A 9040-nucleotide genomic window follows, 5' to 3' on the forward strand; every position below is an offset into this window, starting at 1 on the left:
ATGTGGGGGAGGCAGCCGCTGTGGTTTGCCCTTCCTGCGGTATGATCCAGGGGTGCCAGGCTGCAGAGCTGGGGGGAATTGGCGGGAGGCTCTTTATCTATCGTTAGTTTTGTGAGTGGCTGGGAGAAGCATTCATGTAACTCAGTTAGATGTGTCCCTACCTGTGGATGTCTGTGTAAGTGCAATATGTGCCAGAGATTCACAGCCTGTCACAGCATCACAGTGTGAGAGGGAATCCAGGTGGTGGGACACAGGTGTTGGTGGCATCAGGCATTTATACTAGGCCTGAATGAGCCAAAGTTATTTTGTACTTGTCCAAAGTCCCTCCATGTTAAACTTCAGTTGAACTCCTAGGTTAGAAGTGAGAATGGAATGTGTAAAAGCTTCTTATCAGTGTAACTGGCACCAGCAGATAGTAAAAAGAGGCCACTCGTCTCTGGTTTAGGAGGAGGAGGGGGGGAGGAACGGTAATAAATTCAGAAGTAAACTAACCTAACAGCCCTGAAAAGTTACTAAGAAAATGAATTGCTTGTTGTCAAGAATGATTTAACCTGTTTAATGTAATCCTTAGCTATACAATGTGTCTATTATATGGGAGGGGACTTATAGGATAGGAGGGGGGAGTAGATAGTGGGGGGTAATAGGGATACCTAGCTGGACTTGTGTATAAGAAGAGAGACACAGCTTATGTCTGATGTGCTCGATTTGAGATGTGTGTGTGTCTCCGAGCATCCTGTTATTTGAGAACTCAAATAAACATTTAACTGCTTCTCCACCTTGGTGTGTCTATTGGAGCGAGATACACCGGGCAAGAACCACTGTTTGCTGCCTCAGGCCTTTTAGGTCGGCAACACAGGGGTCCTACTGTTGAGGTTGTATCCTGTAGATCCCGTCACAGACTTTCAACAGCCACAGCAGATGTTCACTGAGACACAGAGCAAGATACCAAATAGTGATCTCCAGGGCCTGCAGACACCAAAGAATGAGAAATTCTGTACACAGAGAGGACCCTGCTAGTAGAAAATGCTTTTGAAAAAGCCCCTTCTGTCACCCGATGTGGTCCTTCAGTGCTCTGTGTTGTGGCCTCAAGAGCCATGAATGCCAGTTGAGTTATGATGACCTTTTCCTTGTCCACGTTTCTTAGGTGCCTCCTTCCGACACTTGTCAGAAAAAAACGACCGGTTTCTTTTGGAAGCATTTGCACTGCAAGGCAGAGGCAGTCTTCTCTGCTTCCTCGAAAGATTGACCAAAAGGTGGGAAGAGCAGACACATTTGTTAAGGCACCACTGGGTGCTGCATCCCTAACCTACACTTTACCTGGCAGGTGCCTTGGCCAGCTTAGCCACGGTGTTGGTCTCTGGGACTTTTCTCCCAGTTGCTCCATTTCTCATCACTGACAATCAAAAGGAAGGTGACATGGCCTCTGTGTGTGGACATCCCCAGCGAATCACAAGGACGTGTGGCACAGGCTCTCGTGTTGCAGCAATTGCAGTTGAAGCAACCACCATGCCAATGCCAGTCACAGCAGCCTTTTCATCAGCTCCAGGCTTGTGATTTGATTCTTTCCAATGCTTCTCTCCAAAGAAGCCTTTTCCTTAGCAAGATATTATTTGGATACCAAGGGAGGTCTCTTCTGTTTCCTAGAAAGACACAGGAAAATGTGAGTAGAGGAGACAAAAGCCATACAACAAGGCACCACTGGGAGTTGAACCCAGGATCTCCTGTTTACTAAACAGGCACTTTAGCCAGCTAAGCCATGGTGCCTGCCTTGGAAAAATATTTACAACTGTTCCATTTGATGGTCTAGGACAACGCCTGCACAGTCTAAAGTACAGACATTTCCCATTTCCCTCAAGACTTGCAGACCTTGAGGTGCCTGGCTCTCCGTGCACAGAAAGCCACAGCTAAGTTGACAGAGGGCTTCTAACATGTGCTTCTCCCACCAGCCACTGTGATCATATAGTGGTTAGTGATCTGTGTTTCAGTCGCAGCAACCTCAGCTCAGTTCTGAGTCATGGTAACCTTTCCTTCAGCTCTAGACTTCTCATTTGCCACTTTCCACGTGTGGTGGGGTGGCTGCCCCAAACAAGCAGGAGAAAGATTAAGGCAGCATTGCAGAGGCTGCGCCGAACCCAGCCAGTCAGGAAAGGGCTTATTGGGAGAGCCAATCAGGAGAAGGCTTGCTGGAGCAGCCCGTATATAAAGGGCTGCTCAGCACAGCAAGAGTTAGTCACTCCTTGGAGTTTGAGGAGGGAGGATTGGCTGCCCTGAAGGATGGAGAAGGGAGGGCACCATGATCAGAGTAGTGCTGGGTGGGTATGAGGAGCATGAGTGACCTCCTGAGAGACTACTGTCAGACTGAGGCCCTGATGCAAAGGCGGAGGAAGGTGCTAGGTCTGTGGGGAAGTGGTCCAGGGAAACAGATGGCAGGGGTTAGAGGTGCACCCTTTTTGCCTCAGTCGCCACTGAGACAGGTGGATACACCCTGGACTGCAGCTGGCCACTGATGCAAGTGTCTGGGTAGAGGACGGCTGCCCCCTGTAAGGGGGGAGAGAACTGAGTGGGGCACAGCCAGAGGGTTGTGTCCATAAGAGGACATTGAAGTCCTGAGAGTGACATGGGTCCTAATGATAGAACAGATGGCAGCCAGACGCCACTGGATGAAGGCGCACCGGGGGACCAGAGCTAACTGCCAGGACGGCCAACAGGAGGCACTGCAGTGGTGAGACATGCCCCATGGCACCAAGACTCAGCCGCAAGGAAGGCTCTCTCTGTCTTGAACCACCACTTAGAAGGATTCTGCTGACAGGTCTTTTTTTTTTATGAAAAGAGATACAAAAAAGGAGCCAACAGAGACATTAGGTTCAGCAAGGAAGAACTGTCAGGCCAAGCCAGGATTTCCTGGTTACTAGGAAGGCTCTTCAGCCAGCTCTTCCCAAAGACCACTATCCAGAGGCCCTTTAACAGTCACTGCAGATGTTCACCACAAAAGAGACAAAGAGATGCCAAAATAGAGCTCTCCACTGCCTGCAGCCATCAAGCTACCAGGAGTTCTGTGCACAGAGAGGCTCCTGGTGGTGGAAAAAGGCTTTGGTAGAGACTCTTCTGACACCAGCCGTGGTCATATAGCGTTTAGTGCTCTGTGTTGTGGCTTCAGCATCCACAGATGCAAGTTCAGTTGGGGGATGTTTTTCTTGTCTCCACATTCGTCTAGTGGATCCTTTCAACACTTGTCACCAAAAAGACCTGCTTCTTTTGCAAGCAATGTACAGCTAGGCAAAGGCAGTCTTCTCCATTTCCTTGAAAGATCACCAAGCTGTGGGGAGAGGAGACACATTCAGCCCACATTCACTGGGTGCTGGATGCTGAATCTCCTCTTTATTCAGCAGGTGTCTGTGAAGGACATAAATCTACACCGTGTCGAGGTCAAGAATAGGAGTTTATTACACACAGCGCTGGTGGAGTGTCACCTGGCTTATTAGGCTCAGAGACACTGTCAGTCAATTGATTACAGCAGAATATATAGGTTTTCCATGGGCGGGGGAAAGTGACGGGGTAGGCAGTTCCACACCCCAGGATAAGTTCTGCACCAAGACAAGATAAAACAGCAGCCAATGGTTAACAGGTTACATAATGTCTCCGCCCATGGTCTCAAGTTAACATTTAATTAATACTTTGATACAATGTTAGTAGTATAAAATATCTATGTTGAATTCAGATTTGAGGTCCACAGAAATGGAGAAACTCTTTTGATTGTCTAACAGGTACATTCCTAGGGGTTAAAGCAAAGAACCAGTGAAAGTTTATGGCAATAAAGATTGTTTTCTGTGGGTATGTCTATACTACAAGAGTAGTTCGATTCAACTTAATTCGAATTTGTGGAATCTACCTTACGAAGTCGAATTTGTGTATCCACACTAAGGACACTAATTCGACTTTGTGAGTCCACACTAATGGGGCCAGCATCGACTTTGGAAGCGGTGCACTGTGGGCAGCTATCCCACAGTTCCCGCAGTCCCCGCTGCCCATTGGAATGCTGGGTAGAGCCCCCAATGCCTGCTGGGGGAAAAAATGTGTCGAGGGTGGTTTTGGGTAACTGTCATCATTGAACCGTCAGTCACGCCCTCCCTCCCTCCCTGAAAGCGCCGGCGGGAAATCTGTTCGTGCACTTTTGTGGTCAGTGACAGCGTGGACGCCACAGCACTGCGAGCATGGAGCCCGCTGCAGTTATGGCCGTTTTCACCTCCTCGCACCTTATCATCCACCTCTTCCACCGTCAGCTGCTGAGAAATCAGGCTCCTTTTCAATGGTGCTGCAAGCACTGGTGGACCATAGGGGACGTTTTACCAACATCAACGTTCGGGTGGCCGGGCAAAGTTCATGACATGCGTGTTTTCAGGAACTGTGGTCTGTTTAGATGCGTGCAGTGTCTTACACAGAACACACACACACACACACACACACACACACACACACTGCTCCTGGTGTTGGGAGGGGAACAGGAGAAAGGACAAAAGAAGCAAGAGAAGAAGAGAAAGGAAGGAGGGAGGGAGGGATGGAGGAAAAGGTGAAGCAAAAAGGACAAACCCTAATATCCCCAGTGATTCTATGGGACAAAATCCCAAGTGTGGAATAAAATTCTGCCTCCTTAAGCTCGTGTTTTCCATGCCTAGAATTCAACTGTCACCAGATGGATCAGACTGAACAGGTTTCAAACCTCAAGGAGGCTCTGACCTTCTAAACAGGGACGTCTGTTTTCTAGTAAAATCAGGCAAAGGGAAGGAGAAAACTCTAAAGAGGTTCCTGCTGGCGCTCACGTACGTGAACCCGAATACTCTCTCAGTCCTCAAAGAGAGACCTGGAGAAGGAGACTTGCTGAAGCAAAGCCACAGGGGTCTCTGAGGTTTCCCTGGCCCCTCGCCCCTGTCCTGCCTGGCTGATGTCAGCATCTCTCTGTGAGGTCACCACCTCCCCACCACCTTTGACCAATAGTCTGAGGTCCTGCAAAAGGCCTTTGTGATGTCACTGCCACACCCCTCCTTTGCTGTGCTAATGTCCTGCCCCTGCCCAGGCACTTTGGAGGTTTGAGCTACTCCACGTGGATCACCCCACTCAAGGAGTGTTCGTTCTAGGAAGCAAGCCGGCTAGACAGGAAAACATCAGATGCTGCTCCCAATGCTACGCTCAGTTTTTCAGAAATTAGTCAACTTTATGGACAGAAGAGACCATTAGAGCATCTAATCTGACCCCCTGCATATCACAGGCCTCCTGTATGACACAGTAGCTACTTTTGGAGCAAACACATTCCAGAAAGGCATCTAGTCGTCATTAAATGACATCAGGAGATGGAGAATCCACCACTTTCCTTGGTAGCTTGTTCCTCTGGTGAATCATCCTCGCTGTTGAATATTTGTGTATTATTTGTAATATGAATTTGTCTCTTTTCACCTTCCAGCCACTGGGTCTTGTTATGCCTTTCTCTGCTAGATTAAAAAGCCCTTTAATACACAGCCTTTTCTCTCCATTAAGGCCCTTCAACACTTCAATGAAGTCACCTTTCAATCTTCTTTTGATAAGCTAAACAGGTTGAGCTCGTTCAATAGCTCACTAGAAGGCATTTTTCTCCAGCCCTCAAAACATTTGGTGGCTCTTTGGTCATCAGACTCCTGAACTGCAGCTGGATGTGGTTCTTGTTCTTCTGCACAGCACAGCATCTGGAGAAGAGGGATCTGCAAATGTACATTCATATGAACCCTTTGTTTAAGTGATGAAAACATAAACTAGACACTTAGAGGATTGGAACTGATTTCAGCTGATGGACAGCTTTGCTAGGTTTTTATGCATTTGGACAATGAAATGTTGAGTGTTTACATGCATATCAAGCACCCCCGTATAGTGGAGCTTCTGAACATAATGGAGAATGGAAATGAAAATGTTTTGCTTTTTTAAAAAAAAAAGCAAAAAGGTTATAAGAGAACACAGGGGTTTGAACCAAAGAGCAATTGATGGACAGGCAAGCACTCGACCACTGAGCTATACCCCCATGACAATAAAAGAATGGACTCATGATCTCCAGGACTTTGACGGACAGACCCTGCTTCATCGAGGTCCTTTGCCATTCCCACACCACAAGTGGTTTTAAAAATGGGGTTTGATTAAACTTCTTAAATGTGGCAAACACCACAGCTTGCACACCCACCGATATAGCTTCTCCCACTGACATAGCTGCCACCTCTTGGGGAAGAGGATTAACTACACCCACAGGAAAACTCTCTCCCCTCAGCATAGAGCAGTGGTTCTCAAGCTGTGGGTCAGGACCCCAAAGTGGGTCATAACCCTATTTTAATGGGGTCGCCAGGGCTGGCATTAGACTTGTTTGGGCCTGGGGCTGAAGCCAAAAGTCTGAGCCCCACCAGCCCCACCAGCCAGGGCTGAATCCCTCAAGCTCTGGTTTTGCCCTCCCCTCACTTTGTCTCCCCTGCCTCTGCGCAGTGGGGAGGGGCTTGGTCCCTCTTTTCAGGGCCATGTAGTAAGTTCTTTTTGGCAGAAGCGGGTTGCAGTGAAAGGAAGTTTGAGAAACCCTGGCATAGAGCCTCTGAATATGTCTAGACTTGGCTCCCTGTGGCACCGTGGGTGATCAGACACTGAAAGTACAGCCATGGAGACACCACACACCAGCCTTGCCTAGCAGGCAAGAATCAAACCTCCACAGAAAGACACCCAGTTGCTTTTCCTGAGCACTCAGCCACCACCACTTAATCAAAGGCTTTTCTACACAATGGTTCTGTTCTAACTGAAGGGTCATTTCCAATTGTTTGCTCAGACCAGCATTAGGGAAAATGGTGCCCTGGGCAAAGCTTGTACTTTGGCACTTCCCCATTGCCCCTGGATGATCCCCACTCCCCCTTTACCGCTAGCTCCTGCACTCCCAACCCTTGTGCCTCCTTCACCCCTAACTCCTGCCCCCTCCTGTGCCCCCTTTGCCCTTAACTCCCTGGGCCACCAGCCATTGCCCCTCTCCTGCAGCCCCTTCACATGGTTCCAGTGCTGGGGGCCCCGCACTTGTTCTCCCTTTCCCTGGGCTTTGGCATCACTAGCCCCTGCTTAGCGAGTAGGGTTCAGTGGTTCCCAAAATGTGGGGCATGACTCCTAGGGGGACACAGAGGAACATTCATGGGGGCACATTCATGTGTTTCCAGCACACCTGGAGGACAAAGTTGTGGGGGAGAGAGGCCAAGTCACGATGTCTCTTCCCCTCTTTCTTAGTTTCTTCCAACTTGCTAGGAAGCTCCTTTGCTACCATGTGAGTCAAGCAGTGTCCATTGTCTCTGTGCTATCTCGGAGAAGCCTGCATTGTACACGGTTCCTGGGATAGTCCTTGGGAGTGTGGATCCCTTCAATGGGCCAGCAGCAAGTCTGGCTCCTCCCTTGTCACACCTGAAAGGCTGGTGGGGGGCATTTCCCAACCTCATAACATATCTCAGTAACGCACACAGAGCAAAACTTCATAACTTCCCAACCAATGCTACACACACAATCCAACAAGATATTAATGTTCAACAGATCAAGACTTCTGAAATGATACCTCACCAGGCAGACTTTGTACAAACCATGTCATCATTATATGAGAGTGGTGAATATGGGGCTTCCAGGTGCTGCTTTGAGCACAGCGTGCCACACCTGGGCTCAGGGCCGCCCGGGGGGGGGGGGCAAGTGGGGCAATTTACCCCAGGCCCCGGGCCCAGCAGGGCCCCTACAATAGTTTTTCGGGGCCCCTGGAGCGGAGTCCTTCACTCTCTCCAGGGGCCCCGGAAAACTCTCACGGGGCCTGGGCCCCCGGAGCTTCTTCGCTCCCGGTCTTCGCTGGCGGGGGGGTCCTTCCTCTCTGGGATAGAAGGACCCCCCGCCGCCGAATTACCGCCAAAGCAGGACCCGCCACCAGAGTGCAGCCGGGTCTTGGGTGGTAATTCGGCGGTGGGGGGTCCTTCCGTTCCGGGACCCGGCGCTGAAGTGCCCCGAAGACCCGCGGTGGGGGCTGCACTTCGGCGGCGGGTCCCGCTTCGGCGGTAATTCGGCGGACGGGGGGGTCCCCGCCGTGGGTCTTTGGGGCACTTTGGCGGCGGGTCCCGGAATGGAAGGACCTCCCGCCGCCGACTTACCGCCGAAGCGGGGCCCCCCGCCGCCAAAGAGCCCGGGCCCCCGGAATCCTCTGGGCGGCCCTGCCTGGGCTTACATTGCAATGGAGACGTACCCTTAGAGTCCATCTCTCCTGGGATAAAGATGGCAGCAGGGCTGCCCTGGGTCATCTGACTTGGGCTCCTGGAGATAAAGCTGAGGGTCTAAAAACATGTACAGATATTTGTGCTCACACTGAAGCCTGGGTTCAGAAACCCTCACCCCTCGTGGGGCCTCAGAGGTTGGGCTCAAGCCTGTTTGTCTGCACTGTAATTTTATAGTCTTGCAGCCCAAGCCCCATAAGCCTGAGTCAGCTGAGCCGGGCTTTGAGATAGGTGCCCTGGGTGTGTTAATCACAGTGTAGACATAATGTTAGGATACGACTACAGTGGAATGAAACACCCATGGCTGGCCCATGTCATATTAACCAAGGTCATGTGGCTTTGGCTGTAAAGTTGCAGTGTCCGTGTCTGGGCTCAGGCTCAGTCCCCTGCTCTAGGAGCCCAGAAGGTTGGGAGGAAGTTTAGCGAGTGGAAATGGTAAAACCGCGTTGAGGGGACTGGACCACTGACCTATCAGCTCTTAACACCCAAACTTTCAGTAACTCTATTGTCAGTGCCTGCGAGTGTAATTTAAACCATAAGAACAGCCACACTGGGCCAGACCAATAGTCCATCTAGCTCTGAATCTTGTCTTCTGACAGTACCAATACCAGGTGCCCCAAAAGCATCTCCCAAAGGCACCCCTGGGAGTTGAACCCAGGATCTCCTGTTTACAAAACAGAGGCTTTAAGTAGCTAAGCCATGGTGCCTGTTGTCAATTAAAGCATTGTGTCTGCCCACACCTGACTCTCTACCAGTCCCAC

General features: G+C 50.3%; 1 non-coding gene across 1 annotated transcript; it reads right to left on the reverse strand.

The window, feature by feature from the left end:
• Positions 1-1690: 1690 nt before the first annotated feature.
• Positions 1691-1764, reverse strand: TRNAT-AGU. Its single transcript has one exon. It is a non-coding gene; the product is annotated as a tRNA-Thr (tRNA).
• Between the last annotated feature and the right edge of the window lie 7276 nt (positions 1765-9040).

The sequence above is a fragment of the Mauremys mutica genome, unplaced genomic scaffold (genome assembly GCF_020497125.1).
Source record: "Mauremys mutica isolate MM-2020 ecotype Southern unplaced genomic scaffold, ASM2049712v1 Super-Scaffold_100186, whole genome shotgun sequence".
In the NCBI taxonomy this organism is placed as follows: domain Eukaryota; kingdom Metazoa; phylum Chordata; order Testudines; family Geoemydidae; genus Mauremys; species Mauremys mutica.